General features: G+C 38.2%; 1 protein-coding gene across 2 annotated transcripts in view; it reads right to left on the minus strand.

The window, feature by feature from the left end:
* KIAA0825 (KIAA0825 ortholog) overlaps nt 1–21,942 on the minus strand; it is a 429,746-nt gene that overhangs the window by 177,604 nt on the left and 230,200 nt on the right. The window lies entirely within an intron of this gene.

Here is a 21,942-nt window from a genome sequence, read left to right on the forward strand (position 1 = left end):
AGATGTGAATAAACAGATTGAAGGGACACATTCTCTTGGGGAAATTGACACAGAATGATAAACATTCTGATGCTGGGAAAGACGGAAGGCAGGAGGAGAAGGGGATGACAGGGGATGGGATGCTGGATGGCATCACCAACTTGACTGACATGAGTTTGAATAAGCTTCAGGAGCTGGTGATAAAACAGGGAGGCCCGGTGTGCTGCAGTCCACAGGGTCGCAAAGAGTCAAACACAACTGAGCAACTGAACTGAACCAAATGACTGGTAAACATCAAGACATATACTGGTGAGAGAACTGATCTTCAAAGGTGAAGGAACAGTTGTTTTTGTCTTTCAAGTTTAAATATCAAGTTACTATAAGAGGGAAAAAATTGGCTGGCTACTTAAAAGGAAATGATACTAACTGAGTCCACAGAAGAAATGAAGAACACCAGAACAGGTAAATACACTGGGTGATAAATTTTAAAATAAATATTATTTATTTATTATTATTATTTATTATTTACTAAATAAATATTACTATTCTGTCTTTACTCTTCACTATTTTCTCAACTTCTTTAAAAGAATAGGTTGCATAAAGTAGTACTCGAAAATGAATTATTGGGTTTAAAACATATGTAGCTTTAATACATATGGCAATAATAGCACAAAAAAAATAGAGGGAAGAAGTGGAAAAATATAGGAGCAAAGTTCCTATGAAGCAAATTGTAAAAAGATGCACATTTTAATACTGAGAGTGACTAATAAGAAAATAAGTCAAAAAGTAGGAAAAATTCAGTTGAGGGACAAAATGTTCCAGGACAGGACAAATCTGGTTCTGCTACCAAACTGATCTACCATTCTTAATGAGATTCAGTGCATGCTTTCATAAGATTTGTTTGGATACAAAAAACCTTTCAGCTCTGAAAATTCTCTATTCTTTTCCCACTTTGGAGACTCTGTATGTCTAATCTCTGGTATGGAAAAAAGCTACCCAGGGGTTCCCTGATATTTAAACAAAATGTTTATTTGAATTAACATATGATATATTCTTAGCCTATATGTCAATATATATCATTTATATAAAATCATTTATACAAAATGATTAAAAATAAATTTTGTTCCACATGTCTATTATTATAAACATTAATTATTAGTTAATATGAACATTGATATGTACTTCATATTGTCACAGTGCAGGGCCCCGGAGTATACTTTTTTATGTTGTTTTAAGTTCAGGGCAATGGAAGACAATAAAACAGCCTAAAGGATTAAGCTAAAAAGAGTAATATTATACTGCTACAATAAACTATATTAATTACTCTGACATATGTGAAAAAGTTTGCAATGGATACACATTAGTGACCTTCAGGTACTCTAGAAGGCACATGGAGTTATACAGACCTTACTTGGAGTATCAAATACAAGTATCAATTAAGAGCCTCAATGGAGTCAAGTTGGAGTGGGAAAAAGTAAAATGCACCAAAATTTTATCGTTTGCAGAAGTCAAATTCTACAATCATTCACCAGTATACTAGCACTGGAAAAGGCTTGAGGTGTACTAATTAAGTACAAAAGAACAGTCTGTAAAGATCTCTATATTTACTTTCTATTATTTTCAAGCATAAACCTGCTGTTGGACTCCATAATTTTAGTCTGATGTCCTTTCTTTCAAAGATGTTTCTTTCTGTTAATGAGGGGAAGCCTGTTTATGACAGCCTGAAAAAGTAAAAGTTCCAAATATAAAATGATACTATTTGCTAGTAATAAAATAGAAAACACTATTTTAATCATTAAAGACTACCCTTTAAAAGGGCAAAAAAACCACAAATATTTATAAAGGGAAATTGTTTTATAACTCTTATTACATAAAAAACTTCTATTAAAAAAAATCATTAATAAAGTGAAAAGGCAAGCCAAGGAGTAAAAGACATTTGTAACAAAGGGTTTGTATCTCATCCATACATCTATTTATGTATTTTTTTTCATATAAATCAATAAAGAAAAAAGATCAAGAGGCAAATAGGCAGGAGGCTTAAGGACATTTCACCAAAGAAGATATCCAAATGCTTAAAAAATAAATGAACAAAATGTTCACCATCATCAGTAATGACACCTGTCAGAATTGCTAAAACCATGTTTGTATTGGTGACGATATGATGCAGTGAGAACTCATATACTTATAATGGGCAATATGCTCTAAGACCTAGCAATTCTGCTTCTATGTATACAACTCAAATTGCCTACACATAATACCAAGATTCATGTACATGAATGTTCCCAGCCACATTATTTATTGCAGCTAAGAACTGAACACCATCTAAATGTTCATCAACAGTGGAATGGTTGAGAAACTGAATGTTATCATAAAATGGGATACTCTACGACAATGAAAATGTACAGCTTCAGTTATATTCAATTGGATGGGTGAATCTCACAAACATAGCAAAAGCCAAAATCAATTAAAAATGTAGGATTTTACTTACGATAATTTTTTTAAAAGAGCAGATTACCCATCCCCCCAAAAAAAACACAAAATAAAAAGGCAGAAAATAAGTGTGTCAAGGATCTGGAAAAATCGGAACCTTTATGCACTGTAAGCAGAAATGTAAGATGCTTCAGTCACTGTGGAAAACAATGGTAGTGCTCAAAATATTAAGCATGAAATTACTATATGAGACAGCAACTCCACTTCTGAGTACATACTCAACAAGATTGAAAGCATGAATTTCAACAGATATTTGTAAACCCAAGTTCATGGCAACCTGACACACAATAGCCAAAAGGTAGAAGAGATCCAAGTGTCCAACAACAGATAAATGAATAAACAAAATGTGGTATATATACACAATAGTATCTAACATGGCCTTAAAAAGTAAGGACGCTCTGTCAGATACTACAATATGGATGAGCCTAAAGAAATTATGCTAAGTGAAATAAACCAGTCACAGAAAGACAACAATAATGTAACTCCACTTACTTGAGATACCTAAAAGAGCAAAATTCATAAACACAGAAAGTAGGATGGCAATTGCCAGGCTTGGGAGAAGAAAGGAATGGGGAGTTATTAGTAAACTGATAGAGTCCCGGGTTGGGAAGATGAAAATGTACTGAAAATGGATAGTGGTGATGACTGTAAACTAAAGTGAGCTACTTACGCCACTGAACTGTACATTTAAAAATTTTTAAATGGCAACTCTTATGTGTATGTTACTACAATTAAATAAAACACAAACTTGCACTGAAGTGTTAGAAGTAAAGATAGCAAAAAAAAAAAGAAGAAGAAGAAGAAGTAAAGATAGTGCTTAATCTTTGGGAAGAAGGGAGAGGATAGTATTTAGAATGGATCATGGGGGTAGGGTAGATTCAAGGGTGCTGGCAATGTTCTATTCCTGAATACTGGCTATCAGTGGTGGTAAATGAATGATTGCTTTAGGACAATTCATAGAGTGTCACACTTAAGTTTTATGTCTTTTTCTGTTACATTTTACAATAAAAATCATTAAAAATAGCTTATGTATATTATAGGCATGTTTGGGCTTCCTAGGTGGCGCTAGTGGTAAAGAACCTGCCTTCCAATGAAGACAACATAAGGGATGGGTGTTTGATCCCTGGGGGGGGAAGATCCTGTGGAGGAGGGCATGGCAACCCACTCCAGTATTCTTGCCAGGAGAATCCCCATGGACAGAGGAGCCTGGTGAGCTGTTACACTCCACAGGGCTGCAAAGAGCTGGACAAGACTGAAACAACTTAGCACACATGCATTATAAGAATGTTAACATTCAACAGAATATTTGAATCATATATCATTACAACTTGTATGTTGCCAGCAGTCTGGAGTGAAAAGGACTTAGGCGGTGGAGTCAACCATCGCCTTTGACTTAAATTCCACCCTGGCCGTGAAAAAACTGTGTGACATTCAGCAAACCCTTATCTTCTTTCAACCTATTTCCCTAAAAATATGACAAGTGTTTAACACAAAGTTTTGAGAATTAAAAGTTTGTGTAAAAATGTACAGCGTGTTGCCAATCAAGTAACGCCAATCAAGCGTGTCTAAATGTATGGGGCTCCATAGGCTTTCATTTAGAAGACAAATTTCTTCACATTTTAAAATACGTTTTCATTGGATAGTCAAAAATATTCTTGGGTGGAAACCAGCTATGAAGAGTACAGAACAAGTTAAAAACTTCTCCAAACTATGTCATTTGAGAAGCTATAATTCATTCTTTCAGCTTAATTAATAAAATTTAAAAAATGAGCAGAATGGATTTATAAGTTTGCTGTGAGGGTACAAAGTTATACTTCAAAAATGTGAAGAGACAATAAAACCAAGAAACAACAATTAGTCAAATATTTTTAAAGAGCTATTTATTAGAATAATGAAAGAGAAAATTTACCTTTTAAGCATTGCTACTACTTAACATTTTAAAAGATTCCTTTTGTATGCAAAAGATAATGGGACACTCTGATTTTCTATATACCATTTATAGAGGTTTAACTGTATATCATATAAAGCTTCCAGTTTCATCCAAATCTACTGTTAAATTACCCATGTAATTATCCCAGTAGAAATCATTATATTTTTTATTATTAATTTTATTAACACTTTACTGGTAGGAGTCTGGGTATATTAAAATGTACTTCTCAGAGTTTTTATTATGACAAGTAAAGGGAACACTTCTTTATTATTTTACAGGGGGAGGAGTGTGTAATTACTAAGCCACTAACAATATACATAAAAAATAAATGGCCATTAGGCTTATTTCAAAGCATACTTTTCAAAGATTCCAATGGCAGCACCTTTATATATATATTTCCGTTAAAATGAAGCTAATTCAGTTCTGTATTCCACCTATGATGAGACTATGATGTGAGAGCTCTTTCTTTTAATTTCTGTCAACAAGCGTAGTTACTAGAAGTTACGCATAAATGTACACAGATAGGAAAAAGAGGTGGGAGAAGGGGAAATTTAATGAGGATGCTCAAAACAAATGTTTTCAGAGTAACATGAGCATAGAATATTGTGTGTAAATGGAAATTTCAAAATGCTTATATATCTTTTAGTTGGAATTTTAACCTTTATTATGTTTCATATATACCTTACTTTCTAATCATATAGCATTATTAACTGTTCTCAATCAAATTAAATTCAGTTAATAAAGGATCACAGGTAAGACATTGATTGAAATTTTGGTAATTCAGTAAATTCTCAGTATATAATTCTCATTCTTCTATTCCCTTTCTGCTATAATCCTATTGATTCTCCAACTAATTTCAAATCAAAATAAATACTTACTGAGGGCTTCCTCTGTGCATATATCTATACCAAGAGTAAATCAATTTGATTGCTTCTTAACCAAGAATTCCCAGTAGAATCCTGGGTATATAGAAGTTATATAAATATCAGGTAAATATATAATAGCAGATGAAAGTGAAGGAGGAGTGAAACAGTTGGCTTCAAACTCAACATTCAAACTAAGATCAAACTTAGCTTCAAACTAAGATCATGGCATTCAGTCCCAACACTTCATGGCAAATAGATGGGGAAACAATGGAAACAGTGATAGACTTCATTTTCTTGGGCTCCAAAATCACTGCAGATGGTGATTGCACACATGAAGTTAAAAGATACTTGCTCCTTAGAAGAAAAGCTATGACCAAGCTACATAGCATATTAAAGAGCAGACACATTACTTTGCCAACAAAGCTGTCTAGTCAAAGCTATGGTTTTTCCAGTAGTCAAGTATGGAAGTGAGAGTTGGACTATAAAGAAAGCTGAGTGTGGAAGGATTGATGTTTTTGAACTGTGATGTTGGAGAAGACTCTTGAGAGTCTCTTGGACTGCAAGGAGATCCAATCAGTCCATCCTAAAAGAAATCAGTCCATCCTAAAAGAAATCAGTTCTGAATAGTCATTGGAAGGACTGATGCTGATGCTGAAACTCCAACCCTTTGGCCACCTGATGTGAAGACCTGACTCATTGGAAAAGACCCTAATGCTTGGAAAGATTGAAGGCAGGAGGAGAAGGGGACGACAGGGGATGAGATGGTTGGATGGCATCACTGACTCCATGGACATGAGGTGGAGCAAGCTTCCGGAGTTGGTGATGGACAGGGAGGCCTGGCATGCTGCAGTCCACGGGGTCTCAGAGTCAGACAGGACTGAGCGTCTGAACTGAACTGATATGATATCAGATAAATACATATATATGTAACTATAGAAATTATAGAAATATCAGAGTTTGTTCAGTTTTACTTAGATAACTATGAGATGGGCCACAAATTAACTCTTTATTAATTTCTAGTTGTAGAAAATTCACCCCCGCCCCCCACATATCCCTACTCAGTTCTTCCAAAGTAACTTTTCAATATCAAGTTAAGGTCAACAAAAGAGTAGTAATCAAAATGCTTTATGGTAATTTATATATAATCTACTAATATTTTGGCAGAACAGAGATTAACAAGGAATGTGAATTAGAGTATGATTCACTAAAGGACATAAACTTTAATCTCTATTTCCTTTTTCATACCCTGGTTTATTTAGTATTTATTTTACCTTTCCAAGGGACAGAGAAACAACTAGACTTCTCTGTTGATGCATCATTAAAAAAATTACAAAGAGACAAAAACCCAATTAAAATTATGATTTCTTATAGATCAAAAGAAAAATCCCCAAATCAAGCAGTTTACCTGAAGTAAAAATTTCTTTTAGTTAGAAATAAAAGTATTTACATGGTTCTCCCATTAAAACATATCTACAGATATTATCGTCTTTGTGAAACACTTCTGAGTGCACAAATCAAGCTAATATACATGCTAAGAAAATGGATTTTCACTACTGCTAAAGCCTTGACACAGGCCAATTCAATCCTCCTTCCTTTCATGTAATACAAAAGAATAGATCCTTAAGATAAAGGATATTAAATAACCAATAGAAAACAAAATGAAAAATAAAAACACTAATGGAGATCTTTATGATAGAAAAGAAGGCCAAATTTCTTTTTCAAGAAATTTGAATTTTATGAAATTAAAATAAACATTTCGTAGCAGGCTTGGAGGAACGTTAATATCTCAGAATCACATCTTAAAGACAAAAGAGTTGGAATTTTGCTGTGTTAAAATGTTTATGGATGGGTCTAGTTTGACAGTTTAGCCTGTCGGATGTGACTTTCACAGTCTGTTGGCAGTTTGTAGGCAAGCCATCACACCTGTGACGCTGCGGTTGATTAATGAGTCTTTCAGCTCATTGCTACCATCTGAAGGAGGGCTATGGCCTTTCTGAGCTTCACTGGTTTATTCGCCTTAAACTGCGGTCCTGCTGAGGTATCTTCCATAAGAAAATCACACCTGGTTAAAGCTAATGAAAACTTCAATATGTCATTTTCTAGACAAGTCAAAAAGCATGTAAAACTAGACAAAAGATGTATTCAAGTAACATGAATGTAGTTTTGTCATAACCTGCCAATCCAAAAAGTCACATTAAAAAAGTTTTCCTATGACATATTCCAGGGTCGACTTGCACAATGGTAATTCTAAATTCTCCGTACTGGAAGAGGGCTCCCAGCTCTTAGGCTACACACTCTCCCTATCTTCATCCAACTAGGAAGGTTCTAGCTCCCGACCAGATAGCTCTGTGGCTTTAATTGTCTATAGATGATCAATCCCACTGGGAAATTTTTAAGCCTTATCTCAAGATTCTCACCTTCTGTTGTTCATGAAGTGCATCTGGTATTCACGACTTCCTCTCGAGTGCAAGGCAGCACTGCTACTGTTTTCCCAAAATCTTGCTCCAGAGATTGAAAGGGCTTTTAAAACAGAACCACGTAATGCCCTCCTGATACTCATGAAGTGTGAACTAGAGAAGAGGCAGGTCTCCTGGGAAAACATCTAGTATAAGACGAAACGGTGGGCAATTGAGGAAACATGGAAGACAGGAATCTTTTTCTCAGGGTTTCATTCTTTAGCTTCACTTCTGAATCACTATGAATTTCCAGAACTTCAATAACATTGAAATAAATAACTAAAATGTATTTTTAAAGTAAATACTTACTACTCTTTAATCTAGATTTTGTACCAGCATTCCCTTCCACGGTTTACGTATTTTATACAATGTTTAGTTTTAATTAAGTGACAGAAAGACTAACAAAATTCTCAGTACCATCAATAAGTGGGCAGCTAAAAATCACAAGTTTCCATTCTGCCAGTCACCATTTTCTGACTTTTATATTTTTATCACAATCACTGCTACATCTCCAATTGTTTATTTGATGCCTGTATTAAAAATTATGGAATAAAAGATATTTAGTGGTGTACTAATCTTATAATGTGGTGATATTTATTTGGAAGGAATGTTTTTGGCTGATAAAAATATTGATTCCTTCAAGACCTTAACAATGTCAACAATGACTTTTAAGCACTCATGTAGTATTTGATTATTTCAACAAGTTTTCAAATTACTGTATCAATTGTTTCTATTTTGGCTGCAAAGTTAAATCTCATGGAAAACTTTTAAAAAGTACCAATGAATGACTGTGCCTCTCCTAAGCAATTCTTTAGTTGTTTTTTTTTTAAATATTCTTCCCAAGTAACTATTAATAACATGTGTCCATGATTAAGTATTACTGCACTGCATAATAATCCTCACGCTCATTTTGCTAATCTAAAAGCATAAAAAACTTAATCCTATCAAGGAAAAGAGATTTCTCAAACTAAGCTGGAAAATAAAGTCATCAGTCTTTAGGGTTCTTAGATCTATTATTTCAGTTTATAAGAAAATATGCTGGACCATGAGACAGAAACCCTGGGCTTAAGTTGGTGTTCGGCTACCTACTAGTTCCATGTCTTCAGTAAGGCCCTCAAGACAAATATTTTCTAAATTATAAAATGAGAAAGTTAAGAGGTCTTCCAGCTTTTGAAGCATGTTCTCAAATAATTTCCAAGGGTGCAGAGTGCTGTTCTTAAATATGAATCAGAGAATTATTTGATTGCATTAATAAAGTTCAGACTTAAGCCACAATGAACAAATGTGCCTTACAAAAGCCATCACACTCCTCTCCTGTTTGTGGCAGATATTGCTAATTGATCTCAGCATTACAGAAAAAAGGGCTTCCCTGATGGCTCAGATGGTAAAGTGTCTGCGTGCAGTGTGGGAGATCTGGGTTTGATCCCTGGGTTGGGAAGATCCCTTGGAGAGGGAATGGCAACCCACTCTAGTATTCTTGCCTGAAAAATTCCATGGACGGAGGAGCCTAGTAAGCTACAGTCCATGGGATCGCAAAGAGTCGGACACAACTAAGCAACTTCACTTTTACTTACAGAAAAAACAAAACAAAACACTCTCCTGGAGTTTTCACTCATGATAAAACTATATTCTATTTGGGAGTTAAGTACTTATGCACTGTTGAAGGAGTTCAGGACAGGCACCTCAAAGTATGCTGCTTTGGTGTATTGATTATTTTGAGCTGAAGATATCTGAAACACAGCCCATACAGGGAGAGTTCTCTGAACTCTCCTATCTATCTAAAGACAGATTCTCCAAAAGGAACTCAATTGCCATAAATCCCCTTCCCAGACGTATCATTAACCTGGGAAGACTGATTCTTCTCACAGGAGAAGAGATTAGAGGTTAACACCACACCCAGACAAACTATCTGGGTTTGTCTGATAATGTCACTATCACATTGTTATTTAGTTGCTAAATTGTGTCTGTCTCTTTGCAACCCCAAGGACTGTGTAGCCTGCCAGGCTTCTTTGTCCATGGGTTTTCCCAGGCAAGAATACTGGAGTGGGTTGCCATTTCTTCCTCCTGGGGATCTTCCCAACCCAGGGATTGAATTCACATCTCCTGTGTCTCCTGCATTGGCAGGTGGAATCTTTATCCTTAAGCCACCTGGGCAGCCACACAAACTCTCACACTTCACAGTATTCTTCTAAAAACTGTTTCTTCTTTGCTAAAAATCTTTTACTCTCCCATAAGTGGCCTACATTCCTTCTCCCCTTCATCTGTTACTGCTGCTGCTGCTGCTAAGTTGCTTCAGTCGTGTCCGACTCTGTGCGACCCCATAGACGGCAGCCCACCAGGCTCCCCCGTCTCTGGGATTCTCCAGGCAGGAACACTGGAGTGGGTTGCCATTTCCTTCTCCAATGCACAAAAGTGAAAAATGAAAGTGAAGTCGCTCAGTCATGTCCGACTCTTAGCGACCCCATGGACTGCAGCCCACCAGGCTCCGCCATCCATGGGATTTTCCAGGCAAGAGTACTGGAGTGGGGTGCCATTGCCTTCTCCGCTTCATCTGTTAAGATGATATAAAAGTTCTCAAATCTCACCATTTTGGAGGGTATTCACTTTTTCTCCCTGGCAATACACCTATGCAAGTAATATTAAAGACAGACAAATTTGTGAAACTTTTCCCCTATTAATCTGTCTTTCTCTATTTATTTTACAGACCCAGCTATCAAACCTAGGAGAGTAGAGGGAAATTTTTCTGCATCTCCCTTGTTTTCTTTAAAGAGATGATGTAAACAGAGTAGTCAGCAGAGGACCAAAAATGTCCAGAAAGTATAAAAACTTGTTAGCACAATTCAGAAAAAGGATACCTGACTCACAATATGTGCTTTAGGTCTTAATGGCAGGCATAGCCCCATGGAGAGATGGTTCACTTCTACTCATCAAAAAAAATTTTTTTGTCATAACCTGGATTTTGATGTCAGTTTACCTTGAGGGAGAGAATGCATAGATCTGCTTCAAGTTGTATTTTTCACTGTAAATTGGTAAGACAGAGCAGTAGTTTTACATAAGTTTCTATGAGTTTTAAAAGACACTTACTCCTTGGAAGAAAAGTTATGACCAACCTGATAGTATATTAAAAAGCAGAGACATTACTTTGCCAACAAAGGTCCACCCAGTCAAGGCTATGGTTTTTCTAGTGGTCATGTATGGATGTGAGAGTTGGACTATAAAGAAAGCTAAGCACTGAAGAACTGATGTTTTTGAACTGTGATGTTGGAGAAGGCTCTTGAGAGTCCCTTGGACTGCAAGGAGATCCAACCAGTCTATCCTAAAAGAGACCAGTCCTGGGTGTTCATTGGAAGGACTGATGCTGAAGCTGAAACTCCAATATTTGGCCACCTGATGCAAAGAGCTGACTCATTGAAAAGACTCTGGTGCTGGGAAAGATTGAGGGAAGGAGGAAAAGGGGAAGACAGAAGATGAGATGGTTGGATGGCATCACTGACTCAATGGGCATGGGTTTGGGTAGATTCTGGGAGCTGGTGATGGACAGGGAGGCCTGGTGTGCTGTGGTTCATGGGGTTGCAAAGAGTCAGACATGACTGAGTGACTGAACTGAACTAATGAGCCAGTATTTCTATGAAATCACATTACCAGACTTTCAAAGCTGAAAACCAGATCATAGACTAGGATAAAAACACCTCTAAAATCATGTCCTGCCCAAGGGGTCAGCTGGTCCTCTAGTGAGGCATTCAGTGAGAAAAACATGAATATAGAGGAAATAAATAGTTTCCAAATGAAGTATTTTCTTATATAAACTAAGAAAAAGGAAGCTTAAAAATTGCCAAAACTTTTCCATTTTTGCAGGCTTTTTTCCCCCATATTTATAAACAGTAGCTTATAAAATGTTGCACTGATACAGTAAGATGAGAGCCGGTGCTCTCTGAGGGCAGGACCCCCATCCCATTCAGCCCTAGATGCCATCTCTCATGATAAATCCTTTACCAGAAGACAGACTAGTCACACCATCTGCTGCCTCCAGGGAGATACGTTGCACATTTCAAAGTATGGCAATATTCCACTATAGCATAATGAAGAAAATGAAAAACATATTAGCAACACTGAACACTTTGGGGAAATTTCATTTTCAAATTGTGTGCTGTTTTGCCTTGAAAGAAGTAAAATTATTAAATAAAATGTGTGAGAGGAAGCAAATATTCCTCCTTGTAGCAAAATTACGAATGCTTTTACTTTGTGAAAAATAACAGTATTTCCAACAAATGCATTAAAGTCACACATTTAATCCACATTCTTGGAGTTGTTATGAACAAGCATCTATCACCGACATGCACGTCCTTTTGCTAAAATCAAATGTCAATCCTAAATTCCCTGTTAGATAATTTGCTAAGTGAGAAAAAGTAGGCATTTAATTAGGAAACAGTTCCACTTAGTTTCTTCCTCAGAAACTCCTTGGGGTCTAGAGATGTGGCTTGAGTCCATCTCGGATCAGCCAGTTCAGAGTAATAAACATGAACAGTAGACCATATCACATCACAACCTCTCCCGGGCATTCCTGCCACTGTCAGGTAACTCTTACGGTTCAGAGAGAAACAAGTACCGAAGAACAGACTGTCCAGCTTCTGAACAAGCTGTAAGTACACCGAGAGATTAAGAGCAACACCAATTAGGGGCACTTGTCCTACTTGACCAAGGCCAGTGTTAAACTAGCACATCTCGTCTGAAGAGTCACTCACCAAGAGTGCCCTCACCAAAGTACATCCCATCCAAGTCATATAACTATACGGCCAATAGAATTTTAGTGACATACTACAGGGCCATTTGATCTATGAATTACACTGGCCCCAGCAATTGCTTACACATGCCTGAAAACTTCAGGGTCAGATGAGACCAAGGATTCAGAAAAAAAAAAAAAAGAATCTGTAACTCCTTCAATATTCCCGAGTTATGGGCCAAAGTATGGGCTTCCCTGGTGGCTCATTGGTAAAGAATCTGCTTGCCAGTTCAAGAGTCGCGGTTTCAATCCCTGGTAGAGAAGATCCCCTGGAGAAGGGAATGACTACCCACTCTAGTATTCTTGCCTGGGAAATCCCACAGAGGAGCCTGGCAGGCCCCAGTCTATGGGGTCACAAAGAGCTGGACACGACTTAGCAACTGAGCAGGTATATGTGGCCCGAAGTAGGACAGGTGCCCCCCTTTTCCCCCACCACCCCTCCCTCAATTCAGCCTCTGATTTTGTTCTGAGCAGTCTAACATTGATTTGCTGTGCTTATATGTTACAAATGGAAGTGATTCAAAAGGGAAAAATTCTGTGAAGAGACTGATTACTCTAGCCAAAATAAGCAGGATGAGCACTGCTCACCTTGGGTCCCTGGCTGACTCATGTCCAATCATCACCATGCAGCTCAAGTATCACCATATCCTGGGTGGATTTCCTGACGGCTTCTGCATTCAGTGGAGTGAGCGCTCCCTTCCCCTGACACCTTCCACTGCACTTGCATGAACCTCTGTTGTACCCATAGCCACTGATTTTTCAAGTCTGTCTCTACTAGATTCTGAGTTCCTTGACAACCAGGGCTGTGTCTGGCTTATTTCTTTATCTGCTGTGCCTAGTGACTATTTGATGGATGGATAAATGAACAAACAGGCACAGGTCCATCTATTTCCTCAAAGTCTTGCTGGACAAAATAATGAAATAGAAGCATTCTTATAATCAACACAGTGGTTTTTGTGGGTTATGTAATTCTTTACTTTCATCTGCTAGCAAGTATATTCTCTGTATAATAAAATAACAAGAGCCCAAACTGCTGTTTATACAAAGTTATCTATTTCCAGGGAGTCCTAACTCTTTAAGTCCTTTACAGGTCTGACTAGCTGAAATGGACAAGTGGATATTCATCACTAGCTCAGGCTGAGCCAGATGAACAAATTTGGCAAAGACATAATTCTGATGAAAAGAACTTTCTTGGCAAGTGAGACAGGCAAACAACAACAAGCCTTTAACCAGCTTACTGACTTCTTTACAAATCTGCTCAGCCCAGACCAATTCTTTTGTACCCTAGGACTCTAACTATTAATAGATTTTAATTCATTAACCTAGAATTGTCAATTATTTGACAATAAGAGATCCACTAGCTTCCAGGTTGGTTGTTAAATCCCACATGTCTTTGTGACTTAGAAAGCTTTTTTTTTTAAAAGAAAACTGGAATATTTTAATCTATTATTTTGTTTCTAAATTGTAGCATTTAGACATCTTTTAAAATTCCTGGTAATTTTTTTTTCTTTTAAAATTCTATTCAGAATGATGACTTAACGCTCAAAGGATATTTTAAGGTTTAAATGAGAATAAAAGAGGACAGATTTGTTACCTCAAGTGAGCGGCACTATGCAAAATGAGGGTGAACAAGCAATGAGTTAACTTTTACTTTACACAACATTTGTATTGTGTGACTTCTGCTGCTGCTGCTAAGTCACTTCAGTCGTGTCCGACTCTGTGTGACCCCATAGACAGCAGCCCACCAGGCTCCCCGGTCCCTGGGATTCTCCAGGCAAGAACACTGGAGTGGGTTGCCATTTCCTTCTCCAATGCATGAAAGTGAAAAGTGAAAGCGAAGTCGCTCAGTCGTGTCCGACTCTTTGCAACCCCATGGACCGCAGCCTACCAGGCTCCTCTGTCCATGGGATTTTCCAGGCAAGAGTACTGGAGTGGGGTGCCATCGCCTTCTCCATTGTGTGACTTCTAGTGAGCATATATTTAATTGAAAACAGTTTAGTAAAATATTCAATAAATGAGTTAACAAAGCCTCTTTTTCTGGTCATCCTTTCCTTACCTCAGTAAGGTCTAAAAACAAAAGGAAAAACCATTCTGAAACAGTAAATTTAGACTGGAAGCCAAAAGGCATGACCTGCACAGTCCTATGCTTTTATACTGTGTGCTTTATTGGATGTGTATCAAGTGGGAGCTCGAGATGTCTGCTGTCTGAGTGCTGACAAGAATATCTGGGGAGACAGCTGCCCGAAAACATTGGCGACCATCACAACGTATCACATACTGAACATCAACAAGTTTAACCGTTTGTAAATGCCGGAGGATTTCTGAGAACGACAGAACTGGAGAGGGCTTTGGTGGCGGGCCTGAGCTGGTTTTCGAAGGGAAGACTTGGAGGATGACGATCAAGGGAAGCAGAGGGGATAAGCCTGGGCAAAAGTGTAGCTGTCCGAGACGTCCTTGTCCTCCAACCACGTGGGTTGCCTTGCCTCCACTCCATCAGTGGCTGGAGGTGAACCTTAGTTCTGGTCAGGAAGTGATGAGTCTCTGTCTCTGAGGGCAGATGTCACATCAGTTTCATCATGGATACCGATACTCTCGACACAGACCCCATGGCTAGATCCTGATTTCTGAGTAACTCAAAATCCACAGCTGAACACAGAATCTGGTGCCCAGCAGGTTGTTAATGCTCACCGAATTAATGTCAAATACTGGCCTTTTGGGGCCACGCCTTCCCTGCCTTTGGCCCATAAACAGTCAGACATCAACTTTCTGAGCTCATTCTTTGCCTTGAACCCAGACCATGTATCACACAGCCAGAAACTAATAAACAGTGCTCTGGATGGCTCTTATCGCATCACGGCTTTTTGTCTCCCTTCCTCTACTTTGCAATTCTCTGGAGGCTTGTCTGGGCTATGTCTTACAATTTTATCCTGGCCCCTTACAGCCTACTCTGGTCTGCTCAAAGAGGACAAATTAATAGCTAAAAACAAGAACAATTCATATTCATAGGACATTTCCTATGTTTCGGGCTTTGTACTAAATACTTGCTACAGGTTAACCTTTCGATCTGCACACTCAATAAGAAAAGCGCTGCTAAGATCTCACATATACAAACAAGAAAAAGGAGGCTTAGATAAAGTGGCAGAGGAAGATTCTGAACCACGGGTTGTCATGCAATGATTAAAGGAACCGTGAGTTCTGCTATAAAGGAGGCATTTGGTAAGTGGGAGGACTAGATGATGGAAGCCTTGACATCGGGGCTTAGAGGAGTTTCGGGCAATGTGAAGCCAATGTAAATTTCAAGTAGACAAGCAGCAGAAAAAAAAGATGTTGAAAAATTTTTGTATTTCACTCTACTTCTTATCGCTTTGAATATCTGGTAATTCGTAAAACAAGTTCGCCAGTATCTTTTTATTCTATCTTTTGTCTATGTGCGTTAGAAGCAATCTACACACTCATAATGATATAACATGGAAAAAGGAAACAAAGCAAGGATCTGAAGCAACGGAGCAATGGCTAAACTGTGCTGCATTAATTTGATATAATGCTAGCAACCCTATGAATTGTAGCCCACCAGGCTCCTCTGTCCATGGAGGTCTTCAAGCAAGAATACTGGAGTGGGTAGCTATTCCTTTCTCCAGGGGATCTTCCCAATCCAGGTATTGAAACAAGATCTCCTACACTGCAGACAGAATCTTTACTGTCTGAGCCACCAGGGAAGCCCCATTAAAAATAAAAATTGATGAATGACAAAAATAGTTTTGTGAAGAATTTAGAACCTACAACTTTAGATGGATTCCTTCCTCATTGTGGCTGGGAAAAAGGAAGTGTGTTGTGTACATAGAGAAAGGACTTGGAAAAATGAAGGACTAAATCTGGGTGGTGAACTTAGATTATAAACATACTATTTCTGTATCTTAAAATGTTAATGTTATTTTCAATAACAAAGGAAAAGTTTAAGGAAAAAACATATTAATGCAGAAGACATAAATGGATAAGAAGTGAAGGCAGGACATCTAAGGATCAGGAGATGAGGGCACTGGATTTTGAGCAGAGGAGCATTAAGAGAAAAAACCAGTGGCTCTAAGAAAAGTTCAGAGGGAAAACTTGGGGGCATGTGGTGTGTAATGGAATACAGATGAAAGGAGATGGAAATTTTGCAAAGTAATTCAAGGTTTCTAAGCTGAGGGCAGGAAAAAAAAAGTTCTATGAATAGAAATCACCCAACTCTAAAGAGGAATTTACCTGATGAAGATAATTACGATGTTGGGACTTCTTTATGATATGAGAGTTACTACATTAAAATATCCTTACACTGAAAAAACCAAGTGTATGTGATCTGGAATCTTACTGAACAATTAGAACTGAAGCTACAGACGAATTAGTGCCATAGATTTAGAGGTTCATATTGGTGGACCTAGTCCATTCTGATGACATGTCATTCAGCTAGTGAAAGTGAAAGTCACTCAGTCATGTCCCTTTGCAATCCCTTGGACTATACAGTCTGTGGAATTCTCCAGGCCAGAATATTGGAGTGGGTAGCCTTTCCCTTCTCCAGGGTATCTTCCCAACCCAGGGATCGAACCCAGGTCTCCCGCATTGCAGGTGGATTCTTTACCAACTGAGCTATGAGGGAAGCCCATTATTTAGCTAACACAACAACAACAACAACAACAACAACAAAAGAATTTGGATGTTTTTATCCAAAGGAAGATGCTCTCATCTTCCTTTATTGTATTATACCTTGCCTTTACATTTTGGTTTTATTTGTGCAGCCCCTGAAGGTATCTGATCTCGGGACCTAAGATAATCCCTTAAAGTCATTGAACTGAATGATTTAGTTTAAAAAAAAAGAGGTGGGAAGGATATAGAGAGTTGGAGGATGAGGAGACAATGTCTAAGAAGCCTCTACTAGTATCTGAGGAAGAGTAAGTCAGAACACCTGTCTTTACACGAATTCCAGAAAGGGATATAGATGTAACTGGGGATGGGAGCCAAGAGAATAATCAATAATAGGAAAAAAAAAAACTTTGAATCTGAAGGAGATCACAATATTGAAGGTGCTATGAAAAACCAAAGATTCACACATGGACACAATCTCATTTCAGAATGACCAGGGGTAGCTGGTGAGGAGGAGTTATTTAATACCAGCAAGAAAGCGTCAACACAACAGGGATATGAAAAGGAGAAGAACTGATCAGCCATCAGATTTCTTGTAGGCAGTATAAAATACAGAAGGATGTCATTTCTTTATAAAGTCAAACATAACTGTACCATGCAACCTAGCACTCCCATGCTTAGGTATTGTCCAAGTGAAATAAAAAAAAACCTAGATTCATGCAAAACCTGTACATGAAAGGTTACAGAGGCTTTATTCACAATCACCAAATACTGGAAACAACCCAAAGGTCCTTTAACAGGTACGCTGATCAACAGACAGTGCAAACTTCAGGCAACGGACTGCTATTCCAGAGGAAGAACAAGCGAGCGCAAGAATCTCAAACGCATAATGCTGAGAAGCCAGACTGGGAAGGTGACATACTGTATAAATCTCTTACAGTGACAAGCTTGAAAGAAAAAAAAACAAACAGAACTATAGAGACCAGAGCAGATCAGTGGTTACCAGGGATTGGGATGGGGGAGGAACTGAAATTGGAAGGGGTCAGCACAGGGGAATTTTTTGAGAAATGGGATTTTCTGTATTTTGATTGTGCTATTAAATAAGTTCATGCTTATTTGTCAAAACTCAGAATTGTATACCAAAAAGAGTGAACTTTATGTAAAATTAAAAAAAAAATAAACTGATTTTAAAATACAGGCTCTGCTGCTGCTGTTGCTAAGTCGCTTCAGTCATGTCCGACTCTGTGCAACTCCATAGACGGCAGCCCACCAGGCTCCCCCGTCCCTGGGATTCTCCAGGCAAGAACACCGGAGTGGGTTGCCATTTCCTTCTCCAATGCATGAAAAGTGAAAGTGAAGTCACTCAGTCGTGTCTGACTCTTAGCGACCCCATGAACTACAGCCCACCAGGCTCCTCCATCCATGGGATTTTCCAGGCAAGAGTACTGGAGTGGGGTGCCGTTGCCCTCTCCTAAAATACAGGCTCTATTATATCACATAAAGGAGAGCAGTACAAGAACTAAAGTGAAAATTTTATTAGCAGAGCTTGAAGGGAAGGGGAAGAGGTAGTATCAGTTAAATCCTCTATTGCAAGGAGCCCATTCTTATTGAGCTGATAGATTAAAAAAAATTAGGGGTGTAACCTGTCACTTAGATTTATTAATCAAAAGAAATAAAACCAGAAAAGGTTCAAATGGCTGCAAGTACAGTGGAACCTGTGTAATTGAGGAGCTGGGAAGAGGACCTTTCAAATTTTATGTCTTAAATTCCTGGGCCATTTGAAATCACATACATGTATTGCTTATAGTTTATCACAAAATAAATTTCAAACTTATATTAATACAAATATTGCGGGTGCAAAAACATCTTGATTTAATTTTTTCTCCAGATCTTGTATTATGGAAAAATAAAATTCAGAGTTACACCCCTAAGGTACTTAAAGGTGAGATTTTCATTTACAGTATAAGAAAGCACTATTGGTATCCTAACTAATTTTGCATACAACACATTACAAATATATTATAATAATGTTACTATAGTGATATAAAATATTATAAAAGTGAACAATTTTATTAGCTGTTCAGATTTGTTCTTACACTAATTATGTTTAATAGAGATCTAAATTTCTCTCATATTTATGTCATAATAAACATATCTTCAAAGAGATAATTTCCTCTCTCTATGTTGATACAGCAACAAAATAAACAGAGATATTCAGAGCTAACCAATAAGCCTAAAAGCAGTCAATGTTCTTTTCATCTACAGCCAAACTGAATCAATGGGCCTATGACAGCTACTCCTGGTAGAAACTATGCTGAAACTTTTTTGCAGGAAAACATCACAGAGGCTTTGGGGTCTGAACAGAATTTGACAGGGGAGAGATTTAAAGAATAGTTATTGAAAAAAGAATTTACTCCATTCAAGCAAGTTTTTAATAGCTTTTGATCTGTTGCAAGAACCCCAAAGTGCCAGTATGTGAATGCATAATTAGGTAGGAGAAAATTCATTACAAAGTGAATTTTGGTTCAACTTGACAAGCAAAAAATTCTCCCATGGCTGCTTTTGAGAAAATTATTATACCTTCCTTTCATCAAAATGTTGCCAATTCTGCATTTCTGTCAATAGCATTTAACGTATTTATTTAGGTTGTCTGTTTTCTACCTCGTTGAAGTAATATAGAGTGCTTTATTTAAATCTCATCCTTGTTAACTTACATAATACACACACACACACACAATCTCTCCACATGTAACAGAATCACTCTTGGCAGCCCCACTGTGGAAGCCTTGGAAATGCACCACTCTCGCCTCCTGCTGCAGCCAGCATGGGAAGTGAGGGCCCTCGCAGTCACTTCTCTGCATCTACTGCGGCGTTTGTGCTCAGGCCATGCTTCTCCCAAGCGGGTCTCAGTCCGTGTCTGAGCACAGCGGATTTATACTACCAGCCCATTCTTGCAGGACATGGGGCTCTTCCACTGTGTGACTTAAGCTCAAGGAGTCTTCCTTGGCCTTGTCAACACTTTCCGAGAACTCCTCTGTTATCTGAGGCTCTTCCCACCTAATCTTCCCCCCTGCCCCCCCCTCCTTTCACAGGTATCAGATCAGCAACTGGGTTTTCTCCTGTTTGTCCTCCTTGTGCATTTTTTCTGTTAAACCTCAGGGACCTCTAATCCCTGCTTGGAGGATTTGAACTGACACACTCAGTTCGAAGAAATAAGCATGGCACCTTTCTATAAATACCTAGGCCACACTGTCTTCAAAGAGAAAGTATGGGAGCTATCTTTATGAATATTAGGAATAGATTTAGCTGGTCCCCCAAGCTTCCTTGGGAATGTCTTTTATATCAGTGATGTATAATCTCCTCAATCTCTAGCAGTAGTCTCTAATCTGGTCTTCCTTCTTTTAAATTATCCTACCCCTCCACCACATTTATTATTAATGTCCTAAAGTAGCTTTATGTTTCCTATAACTCCTTTACTTACGGGCTTTGATGATTCCTTCAAGTCCAGTGGTTCAAGTCCAAAGTTCTCAGACCTCAGACCCTCTACAACCTAAATGCAGCCAACTTACTTCTCAAGTTTTACAGAGAAGAGTGCTTTCCTCCTCCAAGGCAAAGGATTGGAGATAACATAAACAAAACCGAAGCTTAGGAAGAAAAGCTGGGAGGTTCATTTCAGGTTATTTTATTTTTCTTGGTAAATAGGTGATGGCAGGGCAGTTGCTGAGAGGGATATAAGAGTTGAAGAGGGGAGATAAGTATTGTGATAACCAAAGTGGAAATTCCCAATGAACTAAAAATATGGTGGACTAGCACTCAAGGACACCCTTCAACATCTGAAGGAGTAACGTAAGCAAGAGCTTCCCTGATAGGTCAGTTGGCAAAGGATCCGCCTGCAATGCAGGAGACCCAGGTTTGATTCCTGGGTCAGGAAGATCCGCTAGAGAAGGGATAGGCTACCCATTCCAGTATTCTTGGGCTTCCCTTGTGGCTCAGCTAGTAAAGAATCCACCTGCAGTGTGGGAGACCTGGGTTCAATCCCTGGGTAAGGAAGATCCCCTGGAGAAGGGAAAGACTACCCACTTTCATTCTGGCCTGGAGAATTCCATGGACGTAAGCAAAACTCTAGAAAATTAATAGAAGTGGTTAAGAACGTGGAGCGTGAGCCAGAATCTGAACACCATCGCCTAGAGCTCATAGCTGTGTGCTTTAGATTCCTTATCAGGATAATAAGGGTAACACAGTGTGTCCTTTATAAGGTTATAATTAAATGTCTGTGTAACTGGCAAGTGTCTTCTGTTTGTCACTAGTACTTATATAGTGCATATAGGAGTAATAAAAAAAAACCCAAACACACATTTTGACCTACAGGTACAAATCTGCAGTTATGAGACTAGCGTACCTCATGGTGATTACAGTTAATACTACTCTATCATATACTTGAAAGTTGCTGAGTAGATCTGACATGTTCTCACCAAAAAAAAGAAATAGTAATTATGTGAGCTGACAGAGGTATTAGTTAGCACTGTAACCATTCTGCAATATATAAGTGTACCAAATCAACACCCTGTACACCTTATTAAACTTACACAGAGCTACATGTCAACAACATCTCAATAAAGCTAGAAGAAACTGACCAGGAATACGGTGCAATATTGTAGATAAAGTAGCAGATACAGAATCAGAAGCCTTTATTTTGCCTTCCAGATGCTAGCTAATGTCTGTGATCTTGGACACATCATTTTGGACCCTCACAAGTACCTGTCTCTCATTACCTAGTAGTAATGAGGATCAAAAGGGAAGATGTCTGTGAAAGTACTACATACA

This window comes from Ovis canadensis, chromosome 5, assembly GCF_042477335.2.
Source record: "Ovis canadensis isolate MfBH-ARS-UI-01 breed Bighorn chromosome 5, ARS-UI_OviCan_v2, whole genome shotgun sequence".
In the NCBI taxonomy this organism is placed as follows: domain Eukaryota; kingdom Metazoa; phylum Chordata; class Mammalia; order Artiodactyla; family Bovidae; genus Ovis; species Ovis canadensis.